This window comes from Saimiri boliviensis, chromosome 10 (genome assembly GCF_048565385.1).
Source record: "Saimiri boliviensis isolate mSaiBol1 chromosome 10, mSaiBol1.pri, whole genome shotgun sequence".
Classification (NCBI taxonomy): Eukaryota; Metazoa; Chordata; class Mammalia; order Primates; family Cebidae; genus Saimiri; species Saimiri boliviensis.
In genome coordinates, this window is record NC_133458.1 from 21,384,409 (window position 1) to 21,406,795 (window position 22,387).

General features: G+C 37.8%; 1 long non-coding RNA gene across 4 annotated transcripts in view; it reads right to left on the bottom strand.

Moving 5' to 3' along the window:
- The window catches only part of LOC104652037 (uncharacterized), a 221,403-nt gene that overhangs the window by 107,390 nt on the left and 91,626 nt on the right, over nt 1-22,387 (bottom strand). For all 4 annotated transcript variants that reach the window (XR_012512021.1, XR_012512019.1, XR_012512020.1 and 1 more), the window contains one exon: nt 18,740-18,845. This is a non-coding gene — a long non-coding RNA (uncharacterized LOC104652037). The remainder of the gene's footprint in view (nt 1-18,739; nt 18,846-22,387) is intronic.

A 22,387-nucleotide genomic window follows, 5' to 3' on the forward strand; every position in this document is an offset into this window, starting at 1 on the left:
CGTGGTGTAACCATTTAGTACTTATTGATTACTCTGTTGTTTTCTTTGTCATTGTTTCTTATGTGTAAGTATTGTTCCCTAACTTAAAAGCTGATAAGGAAGAAGTCAGCAATTTGTTTATATAAAGAACCAGATGGCAAATATTTAAGACTTTGTGGCCAATCTAGTCTTTATGTCAGTAACTCAACTCTGCCATTGTGGCAGGAAAGCAACCTTAGATGATGCATACACAAACGGCTGTGGATGTGTTCCAGTATAACTTCATTTACAAAAACAGGCAGCCAAGGCAGGGTGTCGTGGCTCATGCCTATAATTCCAGCACTTTGGGAGGCTGAGGTGGGTGGATCACCTGAGGTCAGGAGTTCGAAACCAGCCTGGCCAACATGATAAAACCCCATCTCTACTAAAAATACAAAATTAGCCAGGTGTGGTGATGGGCACCTGTAATCCCAGCTATTCAGGAGGCTGAGGCAGGAGAATCACTTGAACCTGGGAGATGGAGTTTGCAATGAGCTGAGATCATGCCATTGCACTCCAGCCTAGGTGACAAGACTGAGACTACGTCTCAAAACAAAAGAAAAAAAAAAAAAAACAGGCAGCTAACCCATAGATATACTATGCCAATCCCTGTTCTAAAGGGCATAATGACTGCATATTATTGTCTTCTTCAGATAGGGAAACCTCCATAAATGTTCAATACTGGGATATTCATACTCCTTGGCATCGATATCATATGGAAGAGTCCAGAAACAGCTGCCTGGCGATTCCAACCCCAATAAAAGCAAGAGCCAATTGAATTTTAAATCCCCACACTAAATATTAATCAGTATTTCAGTATTTGCCTTGATTGCATTGAAATCTAGGAATTGCTCCCTTGTCCTAAGCCCCTAACATTAATTGGACATTTCAGTTTTTTTTCTGATTGTATTAGCTGATTTTGTTCAGTAAGATATTTTTCAGAGATGGGTAGATGAATATACAAAATCACAAATGGGCAGTCCAGGTAAGAGACTGGACTATGACCTCAAAATATGTGGCTATTCCATATAACTGTAACAATTACTTCACATTGTTGGACTCATCTTGTCTTGGCTCCTTTCTGTTAAGGCTTGTGAAGTCTTGAGTGCCCTTTTGCTATTTTTAAGTATAAGCTTGGATGCTTTCTTTCCTTCCCTATGACCATGACTTTTACAGCATCTGGGAAATAACAACATGAACAAGTATTTAAAGGCATGGTGATCATTGCTTAGTGATGCATATTTTCTATTGTGAAGGAGTAGATTTAAACCCTCATTAATCTTTTGGAAATTTTGTATTACTCTTTTGGAAAGTTGCTTGGTATGACTCAGTCAGGCCAAGAAATTCTGAGACCCTAACCCAATCATGTTCTTGCATCTGAGGATAAAACCCACCATTTTGTCAAGACTCTTCCAGGACTGACAAATGACTGTTCCTAAGATGCAGCTCTTCATCAGTGCGTATCTATTTGTAGCGCAATGCCAAATAAGGATTAGATTTCAGGCACTGTTAAAGAATAGCAAGAAGAGAGAGAATAGAGACACCAGAAGAAAGCCAATAGAAACAGGAAAGGGTCAGGCTCTGAACGGTGGCTTTGAGGTCACTCTCCAATGGTGCAGGTTCCCAGAGCTGTGCACTCTACCCAGCTAAGTGTACCACCCTGTACAGGATGATTTGACGATCTGAAATGTTTGAATTTTGTCCAAATACTTTGCTTTCTACCTCATTTGCTGTTTTCCTTATCTTATTTTTTTCCCTGTGATTGTATTTTATTTTTTTTATTATTATACTTTAAGTTCTGGGGGTACATATGCAGAATGGGCAGGTTTGTTACATAGGTAAATACACGTGCCATGGTGGTTTGCTGCATCCATCCTCCCGTCATCTACATTTGGTATTTCTCCTAATGTTACCCCTCCCCAATCCCGGCACCCCCTGCTATCCCTCCCCGATCCCCCCACCCTCCAACAGGCCACGGTGCATGATGTTCCCTTCCCTGTGTCCCTGTGTTCTCATTGCTCAACACCCACTTATGAGTGAGAACATGCAGCATTTGGTTTTCTGTTCCTGTGTCAGTTTGCTGAGAATGATGGTTTCCAGTTTCATCCATGTCCCTGCAAAGGACATGAACTCATCCTTTTTTATGGCTGCATAGTATTCCATAGTATATATTCCAATAATATATATTCCATAGTATTCCACATTTTCTTTATCCAGTCTATCATCAATGGGCATTTGGGTTGGTTCCAAGTCTTTGCTATTGTAAACAGTGCTGCAATAAACCTATGTGTGCATGCTTCTTCATAATAGAATAATTTATAATCATTTGAGTATCTTATTTTAATTTACAAAAAGAGAGGAGAGCGCTAACACAGGAAACATCTTCTGACAAGGGTTTCAAAGGATGTTTGGTGGAAAAGTGCTCTCAAGAGGCCAACCATCTATATTTTGCACTTCTAACTTCATAAAGCTTCACTTAGTTGAAAACTATACATCTACAAAAGTAAGGACATAAGTTACATGTGGTACTGATGGAGTGTGTATAGTGGTAACTCCTTTTATTTGCCCCAAATACCACTCTTTTGTTAGAAAAGCTCCTGTACATGTATAAATAGGTATTTGTTCTTTCCTCTCTTTTGGGGGGGACTTCTTACATCAATACCCATCTCATGGCCCTCATAGCAACTGCCAATTGTTCTCTTTCCCCAGATCCCTAGGTCCAGTTCTAATGACCAGCATCACTTAGGATTCAACAGGAAAACAAACCCACACAAGCAATTTCAACATTGGAATTAGAGGGTAAAATGAACAAACGAAAACACTGAGGTAGACCAGAGGTACTAAGTTCAGGAACCATCTTCCACCCTTAGGGCTATGGGACAAAGAGAAAAGGTTGGAATGACTAAGATCTGGGAGCTCAGAGGAGAAGCCCAGGGACCCATTTCAGACCTCCAAGAAGGAGAGGCCCAGGGACCCAGCTCAGACCTCTGAGGAAGGAAGAGCTCAGAAGGAAGGGCACTGAGAGCCATTTCCAGATCAGTGGGTGCCAAAAGAAGCAGAAGGGTGGAACCAACTGCCCCTGTTGAGGCAAAATGCAACAGGGTGATGCTGGTGGACCAGCAAGCTGCAGAGATGAGGGCCCTTCTTCCCTTCATCCTACCTTTCCATCTTCTTCTGGGGCTCTCTGGGGGTAGAGCCTAATAAAAGAACCAGATGGCAAAGGAGGAAAGAGGAATGTAGGTTAGAGTGTCCCAGACCCAGCATCACAAAGCCAACTTGAGAAGATTTATTTGGAACTGAGAGATGCTATCTTGATAACCAGCACAGCACCTGATTCATGTTGGTCAGATTTTCTTAATTTAGAGCAAGAAAGAACAGGAGGTCACTCTCTTCAACAGTTAGAAGATGTTGTTTCCTGACATTGGAGAAAACCTGACAAAAGTCAGAGCAACTTGCACTAGTTGCGGAATCAATTATTACTATGGACCAAAACAAATTAAAATATCTGAAAAGGAAACTTCAGAACAAGATCAATTTTTAGAAAAAAAAAATGTACTCACATAGAGTAGCTATAATGACCAGAAACACACACACACACACACACACACACAGTATAAGAACTATTTTATGACCAGGTCCCCATGTTTCTATGCTTCCACCACCTCTAAGAGTCACTTTTCTCTCATTTATATGAAAAATTCTAAATCTCAGGTCCCAACACAGCAACAGATAGAGGAAACTGGCTGTAGCATATTGTGTCCTGGACCTGTAGACACCTTCAGAAACGCTTCATAGATGAAAAGGAGTTAGTTTCCGGGAGCAGTACATACTAAGGGCATAATCTCTCATATATAACAATTGCACACACAAAAAAACCTAAATACTGCCTCTTATATCCTATAAAGTAAAAAACAAAGAAACAAGAACTGAAAGAACAAAAGATCCTAGTATATTTCTACCAAAAATTAAAATTGATCCTGGATTCTGAACATGTGAACCATTCCAGGTCTAGAGCAGAGAAGAAAAATCATATTTACTCAAAAATTACTACTACCACTGCATATACCTTGACTTTTAGTAAACTGCACCTAGATAAATCCTACTAACACTAGCAGTAAGTTAACAAAAATGCATGCAAATAAAACTTACGGGCTAATAAATGTTTTATTACAAGGGAAAGCAAATATTATTCTGAACAGCTGGAACAATACATATTGAGAATTATTTTCTATTAAAAAACAGAATATTTTTATTGTGTTAAAATATAAATATAAAATATATATTTTTAACCATTTTAAGTGTACAGTTTAATGGAATTAAAGACATTCACATTGTTGCATGGCCCAGAATGTTTTTAAAATTTCTTTACAATATTCCCCAAAATATAAAGATAGTTTCTTAGGAAAAAAATAATACTAGGGACTAGCAGAAGAGAACAGATTGCAATTAAAAGCAGAAATAAAGGGAACAGGACTAAAAACTAAGATGCAATATGTTTTAATAAAATTGCATTAAAATTCACATTAAAGGCAGTAAAAAAGCATAGCCGACAAAAACCTATTCAGCAATGTAGAGGATAAACTTGAAAGTCTCCCAAAACAAAAATAGAAAGATGTAAGAAATGCAAACAAAAACAGAGATGAGAGCAGAAGTGAAAGAAAGTTGACTGGTTTAAGCCAATCAAGGAAGCCCTGCCTCATTCTCATAGTGATTGGTTCTAAGTGGGCATATGACCTGCAATTACCCAATCAGAGTCAAACACAGAGGTTTTACTCAACGAATGTGAGAACAGATATTGTCTATCCTCCTAGATATTAATAAGGAAGCCTGTGGCCCTGGAAATTGCTGGTAAGCATAACACTTAAATGAAGAAAGGTATCCTGAGAATGAAGCTTACAAAGGATTAGAGAAGGGCAAAGCCTGGAGAATTGATGCCCTGATAACAACAGGAATTTAGGGTATGGGATGTCTAAACACCTTCCTGTCTTCTGCACCATTCAGCTCTTTATCTAACATAACACTTTGTTGTTTAAGCAAACTTGAGTTCGAATTCTCTTTAAACTCAAAAATATTTTAATGAATACTATCAATAAAATCCCTGGATTAGTGAAATTCTCTGAAATCAGAATGCCCAATCCAAAGGTCTGTTGTTGTTGTTGTCGTTGTTGTTGTTTTTAAGAAAGATTATGTCTAAGGAAGCTAATGTAAAAGACCTACACTTAGATCTAACCCAGCAAAAGTTTTAAATGTCAATGGAAGAGAAAATATACCAGGAGCTTTCAGAGAGAAAAATATCAAATTGACCTTAGATTTCTTAGAAATACTAAACACCATTATGCAATTAAACAATGTTTACAGAATTTTGAGAAATTACTGTTTTGACTCAAGAATTCAAAATACAGAAAAATTTCATTTGGATGTGAAAATAGTAAAAAGATTTATCTAGCTATACAGAAATTGTGAAAGTATAACAATAGCCTTCCTGAAATCGTAATCAAAAACAATGTAAGTAAACAAGTGATGAATCAAAATTATAAATGCAAAAAAGTAAAAATGATAACATAAATATACTGATAGCACAAAATTTGTTCAAATGCTTGAAAAAGTCAATTCAAAATCCAAAGTACCAATAAGTCTTAAAAAATAATTTTCATGGTTAAAACAATAAATGATATTTAATGAAAATGTGGCTTTGTTATATCAATTTAAATTACAAGCCCTTAAAGGACACAAGAGGGAAGGATGGGAACTTAAAAGTGTAACACAGCCAGGCATCGTGGCTCACGCCTGTAATCCCAGCACTTTGTGAGACTGAGGCGGTGGGATCATGATGTCAGGAGTTCAAGACCAGCCTGGACAACATGGTGAAACTCTGTCTCTACTGAAAATAGAAAAATTAGCCAGGCATGGTGGTGCATTCCTATAGTCCAAGCTACTCAGGATGCTGAGGCAGGAGAATCCCTTGAACCCAAGAGATGGAGGCTGCAGTGAGCCGAAATCATGCCATTGCACTCCAGCGTGGGCAACAAGAGTGAAACTCTGTCTCAAGAAGAAAAAAAAAAAAAAAGAAGTTATAATTCTGTTGATTTCAATAAAGGGAGAAAAACTGATTACATATTTAATATTAAAGACAATCACTACTGCAAATAAAGGCAAATCATTTAATTTTTAAAACACAATTTAAACAGGTCAATAGGTGCAGCAAACTACCATGGCACATGTATACCTATGTAACAAACCTGCACCTTGTGCGGATGTACTCTGGAACTTAAATTTAAAAATTAAAAAAAAAACAAAAATGCTATTTAAAAAACAATGTAAGCACTCAGTAAATATAGTCAAAGACAGAAAACAATAGAAAGCACAAGGAGATAGAAAAAACAGCATACCCTACATGAGGAAAAACCAAATACAGGTGCATGCGAAAAATTAAAGAGAATCTTCCCTTTTATTAAAAGAAGCATTTTCTCACATTGAAATATTTTAAAGTACAAATCTCTATTTATAAAACTTAAGTGAAATAAAAATAAAGATTAAAAATAAGAAAAATAGCAATGGTCACATCATGATATTGGAAAGACTTTCCCTATTGTTCTAGAATGTTGTTTAGAGTCCCAAAATTCAGTATATTAGAAGCTTTGTAGTTCTAATTATGAATGAATGTAATTATGAAGAGAACACTAAGAACCTGCCATATACACCCTCCAGGGCAGGCGTCCCCAAACTACGGACCGCGGGCCGCATGCGGCCCCCTGAGGCCATTTATCCGGCCCCCCGCCGCACTTCAGGAAGGGGCACCTCTTTCATTGGTGGTCAGTGAGAGGAGCACAGCATGTGGTGGCCCTCCAACGGTCTGAGGGACACTGAACTGGCCCCCTGTGTAAAAAGTTTGGGGATGCCTGCTCCAGAGCTTATGTTATAAAACAGGGCTCACTGTCTATACGGCAACCTGCTCACCAAAGGAAAATAACTCAAAAGAAGGTTAGCTGAATAGGGAAAGATTTTAGAGTAGGCCTCAGTGGGGACGTGTGCCGTGGCTTTTCTCTTTGCGGAGAAGAGGAGGGAGCACCATCCCCCAGCTCTGTGAAACCAAATTGAAAGTGCCCTCAAGAAAAAAGAGATCTGCATCACAGCTCCCCCACTGACTCCTTCACATGCTGAACTTCACAGACTTGTAAACCTATTTAGATGTTACCATCAGAGCATGGGAGCATACAGTAAAAGTTCTTTGAAGTTTGATATGTCTTCTTGAGAGCTGGGGGTCTTATGTGAAAATGGAAATGTCTCTCTGGAGAATAATGAAAGCTGGAGCCTGGCTAGAGGAGAATGGAATGAAAAAGAAGAGGCAGCAGTGCAGTGAGACAAAGACAGGAGGAAACCTCTTCACACGGCCAAGAGGACACCAGGGAAGTCAGGCAGGCTTGAACCTTCGTGAAGATACCCCTGCAAGGAAGGTGACTTACCAGGCAAGTGTACTGCAGGGGTGAGAGCCGTGGGGAGAGGGTCACAGAGACAAAAGAATTGTGCACTGACTGGGTCTGTGATGGTTAATTTTATGTGCTAACCTGGATAGGCCACAGTGCTCAGGTATTCAATCAAGCACTATTCTAGATGTATCTATAAAAGTATGTTTAAATGAGATTAGTATTTCCATCAATGTACTTTGAGTAAAGCCAATTACCCTTCATAATGTGGGTGGGCCTCATCCAATCAGTTGAAGGTCTAAGGAGAGAAAAGACTGACATCCACCAAGAATGAGGGAATTCTATCAGCTGACTGTCTGCAAGCTCAAACTGCAACATTTACTTTTTCCTGGCTCTTCAGCCCACTGGCCTACCCTGCATACTTTGAACTTGCTGGCTGTCTACAGTTACATAAACCAATTCCTTAAAATCAATTTCTCTTAATTTCTCTCTCTCTGTCTCTGTCTCTCTATCTGTGTGTGTGTGTGTGTGTGTGTGTGTGTGTGTGTGTGTGTGTATGCGCACACAGACACACCCTACTGGGTCCCACCACACAGAAAATACCTAAGGCCAGATGGTGTAAGCCAAGAGATCACTACAACACAGGATTACTATGTTTTTCAAGTTTGAAGAGTTTTTTTTTTCTCTCTCTCTCTCTCATTTCTTCTCCTATACACACACCACCACTCCAAAAGAGCCACAAAAAGAAAAAGGTACAGGGAGAAATAGACGCTGCCTGTCTCATCAATGTCCTGAGCCTGGGATACAGTTTTAAACAAGAAAACTACACACCAGTCTCATTTTTTTCAATATCAATATTAATTCTAAATAAAATACTAGCAAATTTAGTCAGCTTAACTTTAAAAGAAAAATCCACCATAACCCAATAAAATTATTCCCATAACACAAAAATTATTAATGAATAAAAAGTATCAGATCAATAAGCCAATAAAAAATAAACCATAAAATCATGAGACATACAGAATAGACATTTGATAAAATTCTCAGCTCATCCCTAATGATCTATTTTAAGCCTACAGCTATTATACTTAACAATGAAATATTACAGATATCATTATTAAAGAAACAAAATATATGATAACCAATATCATAACCATTACGTGACATTGTTCTGGAGGCTTTAACCAGTATAAGATACCTATAAAGGGACACTCTATAAAGCAAAAAACTTCTTCAGATAAAAACTCCAGCTGAATATACAGTAAAATAAGGAAGATGTACTGTATCTTCACATGGTGATTTATGTATGTATGTGTGTATGTATATGTGTATTGTGTATGCATGTAATTCTGTGGGTATTTATTTTATTCATGCCTTACCTTCTTCAAATAAAAGGATAAATCTTGGGGGGAAAAGGAATCTTTCTTTGCAGACAACAAATGAGAATATGCCTAAAAATTCCAAGAGGTTCAACTGAAAATCTTTTTAAACATGAATATATAAAAATCTATCACCTTTATGTATGGAAATAATAATGTTAGAAAATACAATGAAATAAAAGTTCCTTTTGCATTACAGCAACAAAAAACAAAAGATGTAAAACCTAGAAATGAGCTTTAAAAGCTGTTTAATTTATGTGAAAGAGAATGAACTTTACCAGGAAATTATGGTGTACAAAAAAGCACATACAATAAGAAAAAATCATAGTCCCAGCTACTCGGGAGGCTGAGGCAGGAGAATTGCTTGAACCCATGAGGCAGAGGGTGCAGTGAGCCAAGATCATGCCACTGCACTCCAGCACGGAAACAGAGTAAGACTCCATCTCAAAAAAAAAAGAAAGAAAAAAAAAAACACCCCTCAACATATTAGTGAACCAAACGCATAACTCCCTAAAAAGATAAGCAAAGTTTTTAAGTTTTTCTTGAAAACATAGTTTTAGAAGTAAACCTCATTAGTAATCAAAGAAATGCAGATTAAAATCAAAATGGCACCATTCTTTACCTATCAAATAAAATAAGATTTTGTTTCTTTGATTATTTGTTTTTAACGATACTACTAAATTCTGGCAAGAATGCGGTAAAATAGAAAATAGTTTAAATACTTTCACAAACTGCTAGTAACAGCACCTTTCTGAAAAAATAATTTGCATACCATTCATTTTAGTTATAATGCACATTTGTACCTAGTAATTCTTCTATGTATTCCTAGAAGAATTACTATATTAACAAAATTAATTAATATATTAATAAAGATTTGGCTCTAAGATGCTCATAGCAACTTTGTGGCAAATAATGGAAGGGCAAGGGAAGACCTAACCAGATATTAGAAAATGTTTAAGCACATTATAGCATATTTATACACTGAAATATTATACAAACAGTTAAAAGTATGTTTATGAAGAAGTTTTTATTTCATTGGGAACTACCTACTATATATTGCTATGCCAAAAATTTTGGATATAAAATCGTATCAATAATGTAAATGCAACAATTATTTTAATGAAAATAAAAGGATCGAAAATCACTGTCCCATGATGCTGGGGTTATAGGTACTTTTTCTGCCTTTTTTTTCTTTTGGCTATTAAAATTTTAAGAGCATATATTATTTAAAAGGAGAAACATATAGCAGGGTTTCATAACATAGGGTTGGTTGATGGAGGAGCTTTGGTGTGTCCATAACTCCTTTAATATTGTATGCAATTTTTGTGTGTAACCAAATTTCCCAAGAGGGTAATAGGTTTCAAAGGATTGTCAGTCAAAATTATTAAAAACTAGTTATTGAAAACTTTTAGAAAGAGGTTTAGAAGAGTCATAATTACATATTCATTGTGTTTCAGATTTCCCCACACCTTTATATTAAAGAGCTTGTATTTTACATATAATGATTTTGAAAACTAAACTTCAGCAATATTTCATTTGCTTGATATTCAAACTCTTAAGACACTCATGAGTATCTTTCTCCTTTAAATTATAACTACTACTAAAACTGTTATTCCATAAATATGTATTGAGCACCTATAAAGGAACACTCTATGATGCATAAAAAACTTTTTCAGATAAGAACTCCAGGTTCAAAGTACACTGAAATACGGAAGATGTACTATATCTTCATATGATGATTTACGTATGTATGTATGTATAGTATGTGCATATAATTATATGGGTATTTATTTATATTTATGCCTTACTTTGTTCCAAAAATATTTAAGGAAGCTTTCCAAAGTAAATATAACAACATAGCATAAAATAAAATGTAAAATAAGTAGGCGAGTCAATTGGGACAAAGGCTAAAATAAGGTATTAAAGGTAAGGTGAAGCCAAGAGTAAGGTCGGTACTCCCGGTTCATGCCGAAGTTTTAAGTTTCCCTTTAATCTTAACAAAGAGGTAGCCACGATCTGTTACATGATTCTTGGTGCCCAGAAGATAAAAACAAACCATTCACTCAAGAGAAGCCTGACGACTGCTAGTTCTGACATCAAAGTACAAGTTCTCCCCTGAGTCCTCATAAAGAAGACAGCTTGTGATACAGTGAACACTTCACAGGACTAAATAATGAACATCATCATGTAAAATACTAAGCAAAATAATGTGTGTCACACCAGGCATCATCAGGACACCTTCGCTGGTCAGTCTATTTAAAATTGCAACACCTAACTCCTTCTCTTGCGTTATTTCTTCCTGTAGCACTTACCATCAACTCACATTTTCTTCGCCTTTTTGTAATCCTGATCCCCACTAACTTAAAGACAAGTCAAATAAACACAGAGATTTTTGTCTATCTCATTCATTGGTATTCCACAGTTTAGAAGATTATCTGGCATGTAGAAAATGTTCAATATATATATATTGAATAATGAATTCATAAATTATCAGCATTATTATTATATCATTATTGGCAGGATTCACAGAATTCTTTTGTATAATATTCTCCAAGGTAAGCAAAGGATAAAGTTAAAATATAATTTACCAAAAGCAAGACTATGAAAGTCAAAACAATGTGATATAAGAATATAGCTTTCAGCACTCAAGATAGAGACTTCATACTACCTAAAGGAACCCATAAACTGCAAATTGTTCAACAACCCTTCATTTATATGGATTTGATCATTATGATAAAGCCACAAACTGGGGTTACATTCCCTAAAAGCATTTGGAAAGTAGGTATTCTATATTCCTGTGAAGTGCACAGCTGTATGATTTGGCTCACCTAAAATGGGAAGAGACCAAAAAATGGCATATGACTGAAAATAAGTTTTGTCACCTCCCTGCAGAGACAGGCCAAGTGACAACCCCCAGCCAGAGCCAAGATTTTTCTCAGAACAAGATTAGTTGTTCATGTTAACATAAAGGCAATTAGACAACCACGACACCAAATGTTTCTACTATAGTTTAACAGCCATAAAAATTTTAGCTTAGAAAAAATGTAAAGCAGGATAGCCAAATGTTCATCTGAGCCATAAAACATCTTAATAAGGCTCTCACGAGGTATCACAACCTTTTAGTATATTCCTGCTGCAAAACATACATTTAAATAAGCAAATAAGCTAACTTGCTGGGTAGATACATTTTCCACAAGGGGCTTAAAGGTCAAGAGATATTTACAAATATAAGAACTTTAATTTGATAATAATTTCTCTATATCTATTCTTTGTGAAACTATTATATAACTGAACCAGTTGTCAATTCAGGTCAGTTCTGGTTAGTGACAAAAAAACAATATTTGGTGTATAGGAGAATATCTTTTTTTTCCCTTGGGAACTGGGAAACTGGAGGCCATTCGCCTAGCTCATCTTGAACTGGTACTATTTCTTTTTTAAAACGAGAAACAGTAACCACTAAACCTCCTTGGTTTTTTGTTTGGTTGGTTGGTTTTTTGTTTTGTTTTGTTTTGTTTTTTTGAGAAAGAGTTTCACTCTTGTTGCCCAGGTTGAAGTACAGTAGTGCAATCTCAGCTCACTGCAACCTCCACCTCCCAGGTTCAAGTGATTCTTCTGCATCAGCCTCCCAAGTACCTGGGATTACAGGCACTCACCACCATGCTCAGCTAATTTTTACATTTTTAGTAGACACAGGGTTTCACTATGTTGGCCAGGCTGGTCTCAAACTCCTGACCCTAGGTGATGCCCCCGCCTTGGCCTCCCACAGTGCTGGGATTACAGGCATGAGCCACCGTGCCTGGCCTAAACCTCCTTGTTTCATTCCCACCAAATATTAGTATTCGATTCCTAAAAGCCCATGTACACCAACCTGACTATCACATTGACAACCAATGACCACCAAAAGTCCACACTTTACTAGACAACGATGATGCCAAATGGTTCTGCTATAGCTTAATAGTCATAAAAATTTTAGCTTAGAAAAAATGTAAAACAAGATAACCAAATGTTCTTCTGAGCCATAAAACATCTCCGTAGGACTCCTGGGACGTAACATAACCTTTTAGCATAATGTAGCTGCAAAACATACACTTAAGTAAGCAAATAAACTAACTTGCTTGGCAGATATGTTTTCCACATGGGGCTTAAATGTCAAGAGATATTTACAAATATAAGGACTTTCATTTGATAATATTGTATGCAATTACATAAGTAACGATACACTAGCCTTCATGGCGGCTTACATCTGTAATCCCAGCATTTTAAGAGGCTGAGGCGGGAGGATTGCTTGAGTACCATAACCCAAGACCAGTCTGGGCAACAATGTAAGACTTTGTCTCAACAAAAAATTTTAAAAAATGAGCCTGGCATGGTGGCTCACATCTGTGGTCCCAGCTACTCAGAAAGCTAAGGTGAGAAGATTGCTTGAACCCAGGAGGTTGACACTGTAGTGAGCTGTGATCTTGCCACCCGTACTCCAGCCTGAATGAGAAACACCCTGTCTCCCCACAAAAAGAATTAATTAAAAAGAAAAAAGAAAGAAAGAAACTGCACTTGTATCCCCTAATTTATACAAATAATTTTTTTTTTAAAAAAGAAGTAACTATCTAGAAAACCTCAGTCATTTGTGATGCTCTATGGAAGGAAGAATCTGTGAAAAGGAAGTAAGGTACTATTTGCTTGCCTTTCATCAGTGCTTCCTGAAGCTTTTTTCCCGTTCTAGGAGCAGAGGAGGGTGAACCTCTATAGTTTGTGGCAACATGAAATTCCTTTGAGCTCTTTATTGTAAATATTGGTATAAATCGTGCCTTCTATTTCAAAATTTGCTGCTTCACATTAAGAAATGTTTTCTTAAAATTATTCAATTAATTAATTGGCTTCCAGGAAGATATTTCATGATATTTCTATAGATTTATATACTTTACGGCAAATATAAAGTATACTCACCTCTACATGCATTCTTATCGTAGGTAGAATGGCACAGCTTCTAAGGGATCTATTTCTCTCTGGGCTTATCTTAAGGAAAATCCTGTCAGCCTCTCTTGAATCCAGAATCTCTTTCTCCCAACTAAAACGTTCTGCTCGTGTAAGGGGGAAAAAAAAAACCAAAACCGTACTACTGCCAAGTTACCTTAACTCTCCATTGCTATTCTACACCAATTCCAGACTTCTTCAGTAGGCATGCAATGCCTGAGGTTAATGTAAAAGTCTTTTGTCTGCGTTGCTCCAGCAACTCTTGGTAACTAGATGCAAAAACTGTATTTAAAGATACCAGGTCAGAAGCTGAAACAGATCATAAAGCGCATAAGCAAATGGTATCGTTAAAACATCATGTGGGCCATTTTCCCTCAAGTTATTGCTGGCCACTTGCCCTCATAGAAGCTCACCTCCCATTTTAGTGAGATTCTCCTTCAGTTGGCTGCTGAAGTTTGACATTTCACTAGCTAGAAAAGTGCACAATTATGAGGACACTTGGAGCTTCATCACGTAATCCTAATTTCAAATCATCTATGAAAACCTTAATTTGAAAAATCTAGGCTGAGTGCAGTGGCTCGTGCCCGGAATTCCAGCACCTTGGGAGGCCAAGGTAGGCAAACTACCTAAGGCCAGGAGTTTGAGATCAGCCTGGCCAACAGGGTCACTGTCTCCACTAAAAATATAAAAATTAGCCAGGCGTGGTGGCATGTGTAATCCCAGCTACTTAGAAGGCTGAGGCAGGACAATTGATTGAATCCAGGAGGCAGAAACTGCAGTGAGCCGAGACTGTGCCACTGCATTCCAACCTGGGCAACAGAACAAGACTGTTTAAAAAAAAAAAAGAAAAGAAAAGAAAAAGAAAAATCCAGGTTCCATTGCTACTCCCTTACCACTTCTCCATCTAGGCATCTCACCTTCCCTTTCTCTTGTTAAATCATATCTCTATTGCATTGGTTTTCTATTGCTGCGGTAACAAATGATCACAAATTCGGTAATTTGACTTCAAACAACACACATTCATAATCTCACAGTTCTGAAGGTCAGAAGCCTGGCACAGTCTCACTGGGCTGAAATCAAGGTGTTCACAAGGCTGTGTGCCTTTCTGGAGGCCCCACTGGTCATCCTTGTCCTCATCTCTTCCAGCGCAAGAGCCCCCTGGCATTCCCTGGTTCATGGCCCACTTCTTTCACATTCAAAGCTGGCAACATAGCATCTCTCTGACCTTTCTTCCAGTATCACACCTCTTTTTGATCTCAGCCTAGAAAAGTTCTCTACTGCTAAGAAACCATGTGATTGGTTTGGGCCCACCCAGATAACCCAGGATAATCCACCCCCACCCCCCCCATTTCAATATCCTGTTAACTTAATCACATTTACAAAGTCCCATTTGCCAAGGATGGTCACATAGTGACAGGCTCTAGGGATGAGGGGTGGAGCAGAGAGAGTATCATTCTAATCTACTGCACCTACCCCTAACAAAATATGCTTCCTCATCCTGGGGTAAATCATTAAAACAAGTTCAAAATACGTGAAGAGTTAAAAAAAAAAAGAAATACTAGTGTTTCAATAAGGAAAAAAGGAACAAAATTATGCTGAGCCACAGCAACCTTCTCCTTTTCTACATCATTTTCTTCCCTGTGAAAGATGTTGGTTAGATAAGGAGAATATAATCTCCCCTTGCAGCAACCATGTAAGCCATCCCCAACATTCGGTGAATACAATGTCTGTCAGTGAACAACTAATCTTATATCACAGAACATAGTGAACACCATGTCTAACAATGAACAACTAATATATTCTAACAGCCCTCAATGAAGGCTAAATCTATGTAGAATTGTCAAATTACAATAATACTTGTAGAATTTTCCTAAAGATAAAAAAATCAGATGTTCCTGGACTCAGTTTTAGAGCGACATAGTTAACTGAGCCCTGCATTGATCAGAATGGTAGGTAATTTTTCAAAATGCTAAGATAATTTTAACTCTAACCTCTGAGCTAGTGAAGTGACTTGTTTCTTTTTTTTTCTTTTTTTTTTTTTTTTGAGACAGAGTCTCACTCTCTCGCCAGGCTGGAGTGCAGTGGTGTGATCTCTACTCACTGCAATCTCCGACTCCCTGGTTCAAGTGATTCTCCTGCCTCAGCTTCCCAAGTAGCTGAGATTAAGGCACATGCCACCACACCCAGCTAATTTTTGTATTTTCAGTAGAGACAGGTTTCACCATGCTGGCCAGGATGGTCCTGGTTTCCTGACCTCATGATCCACCAGCTTCAGCCTCCCAAAGTGCTGGATTACAGGCATAAGCCACCACGCCCAGCCTTAAAGTGGCTTATTTCTATATAAAATAAATTTCTGCCATAAACTTGTCAACATAGTATTTATATTCTTCATCAAGTTGAAGTAGAAGAGGTATATCTTTCTTCTGGAGCAGAGAGAAATAAAGAATGCTTACCTCTGGTTTTTTACAAAATGTTAAGATTATAAAATATGCATTTGGGATATCATGAAAGTCTTAGACAAATGAATAGCATAACGTGTGGGGGAAAATAATCATCTATTTTTCATGCTATGAAGATATTCATTTATTTTTCATGATATAAAGATACTCTGTTCCAAGCTCACTTCCAAACTTTTCGCCTTTTTGACATTTTATGAGAAATCTATATGCAAATTTTTATTCAGGAGGCAGCTTTTGCAGTTAAATACAACCAAGATTTATTGTTTCTCCTTCCTCTGTGAAAATGTCTTCATTAGAGCCCCATCTGATTTTCTAAAAGACTAAAGAAAGCAAACATTTGTGAACATTTTTTGACTTTTAATGTAGTGTAAGCAATCACTTCGGTGTACCTCAGACAGCCTCTCCTCTGCAACTGCCAGTGACACCTTCACCCATTACCATCACTCCAGCAAGAACTAACAGCAAGCTAATGTAAACCGTGAAAATGAGTCTCAGATAGGTGCTGATAAAACACAGTGTCGGCCTATACTCCCAGCTACTGAAGAGGCGGAGGCGGGAAGATCACAGGAGACCAAGAGATTGAGGCTACTCTGTCCCATGATCACGTCTGTGAATAGCCACTGCACTTCAGCCTGGGCTACACAGCAAGAGTCCATCTTTAACAAAATGCTTAAAAAATTAAAAAAAAAAAAAGAAGAAAGAAAGCAAGCATCAGAGGAAAGGAGCATCAAGAGTTGAAGTCACAGGGAAAAATCAAAACAATGACTATGTCACTCTAGAAGCTTCAGCTCCCAGAGCAGTGCCTGGCAGCTATCCATTTACTAAGTTCAACTCAATAAATGTTTATTGAATGGTGAGACTCTTTGAACAATTTCTCACTACAGCCATGAGCAACCTGCAGTCACAGAGACAGTGTGTCCAGAGATAATAATATCCACTGGAAAGGGGATGGCAAGGTGAGTGGTGTTCTGGTCACAGCTCTGTCACAACTAGATGTATAATTTTAGGGAAGTTATCTCAATGTTCTGGATGTATGATTTCTCAGCTGAAAAATGAAAGGTTTAGACTATAGTGGTAAGATTTCTTCATATGCAAATGCTACAAGTTCTATAACAAGAATTAATATAATAACAATAGTTATTATACTATGCCCTGCCCCTAGCCCAGAGTCAGTTTCTACCTTCTTTCCTCACACTGTATATGGTTGTGATTTCCAACTTTATACTTCTACTAGCTCTGGCCCTATCTTACTTCCTCCAACCGCAGGCCCAGCCAGTGCAGAACCATCAACAACATCAGGGGCTGGCCTGCTTAGGGACATAGTAAAAACACTCTCCCTCAACTTTCATTCCCAAAGACCTGGTACCCATTTCTTTCTCCCTTTTATTCTTTCTTCTTTTTTTCTTTCTTTTTTTTTTTCAGTCTGGAAATGACCCTCCTGGTATATACAAAAGCCAGTTTGTTTGGCACAGTGCTAATGAATTCAAGAATATCAGGAAGGTTTAGCATCTTTCTGTTCCATGAGCAGGTACTGAACTTTAATCACGGCTTAGCCTAGCTATCTGTGGGCTTTCAGTCAGGCCTCATGCAAAGTCTATCCTGGAAAAACATTCCCAAGAGCATTCACCATTGCAGCAGTGAGTCCTAACAGACATGCAATAAAAGGAAGCAGCTTTCTCCTGTCTCTTTTCTCTTTCACTTAACTCTGGCATCAAAACAGCAGGTTTCTCACAAACAGACTGAAAATAAATATATTATCTATGATTTATAAGGCCAAATTCTAGACAAGAAAACATTTATTTAAGCAAGTTCTTGAATATTCCTCCTTAAATAAAAGATAGAAAATCTCCTGAATATTTTACTGCAAGGTCCCCTAAGGATCTCGAAACACACAAATGCACACAAATCATGTTCAAGAATCCTTATTTAAATGTATTAACCTCTTCCATTCTGACCTGTTCCTAAGATATGTTTGAGCTAATTCATTAGTAAAATACCATTTTAAATAAAGGATGCCTTTAATGCAAACTGGAGGTGCAGAGCTGAAGTCCGCCCTTCTGCCTCATTTTCACTGATCAGTCAGTAACCATTATAAACACGGAATGAATTGCGCAGCTTCCTGAGGGAGGAAATATAGGCAAGGAAAACAAGCTTTTACTCTATGGACATGACTTTTTAAAATAAATTTCAGAAGAAAAGGCTTGGGTTCATTAATTTTAAAGTCAGCTGAAAAGTTAAATTAGTGGCATAGCATAATATCTCAAGTCTAATTTATAAACACAGAATTTAAGTATGCAAATTTCAAGAGGTATGAGTCAGTAAGGTTGACTTTCTCCTAAATCAGTAATCAACTAGTTCTTTCAGATCTGAAATTGACTAAAGCCAACTTGTTCAAGAAAATATCACAGTAGATAATCAAGTAACAACTATTTTAGCAGCTTCAAGTCTCTTGGGTTCTATATTCTGCCTAATCAGAAAACTGATGTACCTCTTTTCTCTACAAAAGGTTGAGGCTGAACACTTATATGATGCAATGTCTCCTCAAGCAGGTAAGAATTCAAATCAACCATCCAAATATCCTGGGACTTTGTTTCCTGGAGAAAAACAAAAATAAGATTTTTGAAATGAATTAGCTTTGATTTTATAAAATGATTTCTTTCAGATCCTAATTATATTTTAAGGGGAATCATGTTTGAGAGAATTACATAAATTTCATCTCATTAGACAATGTAGGGTATTTTACATCAAGCAACAGTATATATATTAAATCTTGCATAATAAGTCAAAATAATGATGATAAAATTAAAATCAACTTATAGAATTAACCTCTGGGAGAGAAGTCCCTAAAGTAAGAACATCAAACTAATATTTAAAATCTACATATTTTACAGAGCATATGCCAGCAGAGACATCCATTATTTTCCTCTATCTAGTCGTAGCTTACAATTGAGTTTCTTGCAATAGAGTGAAAAGAGAAGGTCATAGCATCTTCAACACAGTATTGAGCCAAATCTAAAATGACCTCAAATTGATGGCAAATGGAGATACAAATTAATTTCATGAGATAGCTATATTCTTTCCTAAAAACAATCTGAAATATGGTAATAGAAGTGGAATTTTATGTGGGATGATGCTACGTGCTGAAAGAGCGGTCAGGTCAGGATTGGGGAGGAAAAAGAAAGGATGCAGTCAGCTAGAAAGCATCCTGGGAACGACAGGTGCCGAGAACCAGGCGGGAAGTGGATACTAAATATCAGCTATCCTCAATTCTCCTTTGAGGATTTTGAATCCTCAAAGTTATAAAACCAGTGATACTTAGTTTTATTTCCTTTGTTTGGGATGTACTATCACTGGTCCAATTTTTCCTCATACAACAGGGAATGAAGGACACAGCTGGGCTAGGATATTTATTACTTATATCTCCTTCCAACCCTGGTATGATGGGTCATCATACAGCTTCCTTAGGTGATTAGACCTTTAACTTAGCAAAACTAGCCACAAACAGGCATCTTTTTCCCTCGATCTTATCATTTTCAGAAACTACCAGACATGGCCAACACAAGCACAAATGTTTCTCTCAGCACGAAGACATGTTAGCAGATTTTAGATTTTTTTCAATCACTAGAAAAGGTGTGCCTACCAACAATTGGCATCAAACAAGATTCAGAATAGGTATGTCCTTGGAGAAACTCTTGTCAGGAATGATCCTCACTGCTGACCCTCAACTCTTCCTTCCAAACATGCAGAATCCCGTGTGGATTCTCAACTGAATGTTCTTATTGACCCAGATCTACTTTCTTCTTGAAGAATATGCTTGGTTCAGTTTGGGTTGGGTCACGGTCTACCCCTAGATATATCGGAAGCAGCCCCAGATGGTGTATATACAGGTACCCGTTTGCATTTCTCAGAAAAGGAGTTGTTATAAGCTAGGGGTGATAAGATGATCAGACAGTAGGTATCTGCCTTCGTCCTTGAGATTTTGTGGTGCCCTAGCTATTCTGGTCCTGCTAACATCCCCTACAGCCTCTGGGATATTCCTACAGTAGTTCTACTATCCCAGCACTGCACTGCTGGCTGTGAAATGACAAGCCAGAAAACCCACACATGGCTGTAGTTTCTTTATCAACAAGAGACTGTCAATCCATTGATGAGAAAACATTTCATTAAAAATAATCCTTTATATATACAGAGCACTTGACAGCCCACAAATCACTTTCATGGGTTATATGTCAGAATCCTCACAACCACCTTCGGAGACAGAAAATTTAACTTTTATCTCCATTGTAAAAGCAAACAAACTCAGGAAAGCTATGTGACTTGTTTGCAATTATAGAATTAATACAAGTAATAAAGACAGAACTTGAACCCAGGACTCCAGGCTCCAAGGTTGAACATGCTTTCCAAGGTGCTACAGGGCCTTTCACTTCAGCAATGAAGAAAATACTCAATCTGGAAGCCCTGCACACACCACCTGGGATGCTTACAGACCACACATAACACAACACTGCCAGTCGGTGGGGGATCAATAAGGCCAGAATCCCACCATTGGCCTACCTTCCAGACTTGAGTTTACTGAAGCATAACCTTTGGCTTAGCAGACTCCTCAGCATTCAAAGTGGTATGCCAGTCACACAACAAGGCCTAAAACAGCAAATCTCTAACCCATGGCTTATTAGAATCCTTTAACAAGTATTATCAAAATACTGATTCCCAGACCCAGACCTAATAAATCAGAGTCTCTAGAAATATAGTCTGGGAATATGGACTTTTTAAAAAGCTCTAAAGGAGCTACTTGATCAAACCTAAGGTTGTGATCTACTTTTCTTAAATACAATCAACTCTGCATCTCAATTACACTCCTAAAACAACTATCAATTAAAGAGAGGGGAGAGTCAAGGCTTACTGGATATGGCGGTAATAGGCTTAAAGTTGTTGTAACAAGCAATTTTCAGTCTCCATAGCCACAGTTCTTCCTGCTTCTAAGAACTATAATTATTCCCCCTCTTAGAAAAGTCATGTTAAGAGGGAGTCACTTTCCTCTACCTTCTGTTAATGCTTATGACTGAGGCAGTGCTCATTAAAAGACAAGTAAACCATTTTTCTGGCTTAGAAACTACCTGAAATAGTAACAATAAGAATTTCTGCAAATGCAAGGAGGCAGAGTTGCTTTGAAGACCCACGTGAAGCACTGCAACTTGGGTTATTCACCTGGGGGCAGCGATTGGCGGACGGACAGCGGACAGCTGTGTCCAGGTCCAGAAGTAGCCTTGGGGAACATACTTTTATCAGCAAATACTTTAAGCTATCTGCATATGTAACAAACCAAACCAAAGCAGGGGGGGGAAAAGAACCCCTGTAATTAGCACTAACCTTCAAGTAACCCCTATAAACATACATTAATCCGACTTTTCATCTACTAACAGATATTGTCAAAGAAAATACACTATTTTGTGTAACTGTCTGTGTTGGCTGCTCTAAATTTTAGGTCTAAATTTAGAGTGCACTCCTAACAAAATGTTAGAAGCCCTTAAAACATTCATTGGTTCTTTCCATTTACTAATCTCATTCTGGCTTTTTTTTTTTTTATCTTTTCTTCAATTGTTTGACCTACTTATATTTAATTACATTTTATCTTGTTACATGCTATATATTTTTAAAAGTTGCTCCACAACCTTTTGAGAAGTGAGGAAAAAGAGGGAAAAATGATGAGAAAGAGGAAGAGAAAGGAGATGGAGAGAAGGTGGGATGGAAAGAGTGTGAGAGAGTATTCTACAGAAGGGGTCCCTAACCTCCCAGTCGTGGACCACTACCAGTTCTTGCCTGTTAGGACCTGGGCTGCCCAGCAGGTGAGTAGCAGTCAAACATCATCACCGGAGCTCTGGCTCCTGTCAGATCAGCAACAGTATTAGATTCTCATAGGAGCAAGAACACCCATGCGAGGGATATAGGTTGCACGTTCCTTATAAGAATCTAATGCCTCTGAAACGATCCCCTCAACTTCATCTGTGGAAAAATTGTCTTCCATGAAACCAGTCCCTGGTGCCAAAAAGGTTGGGGACTTCTGTTCTAGAGCAGCTGCAGCCCCCAAATTGTCCAACTTTACTAAACATCTGTATTATTTACTAATTACAGATGC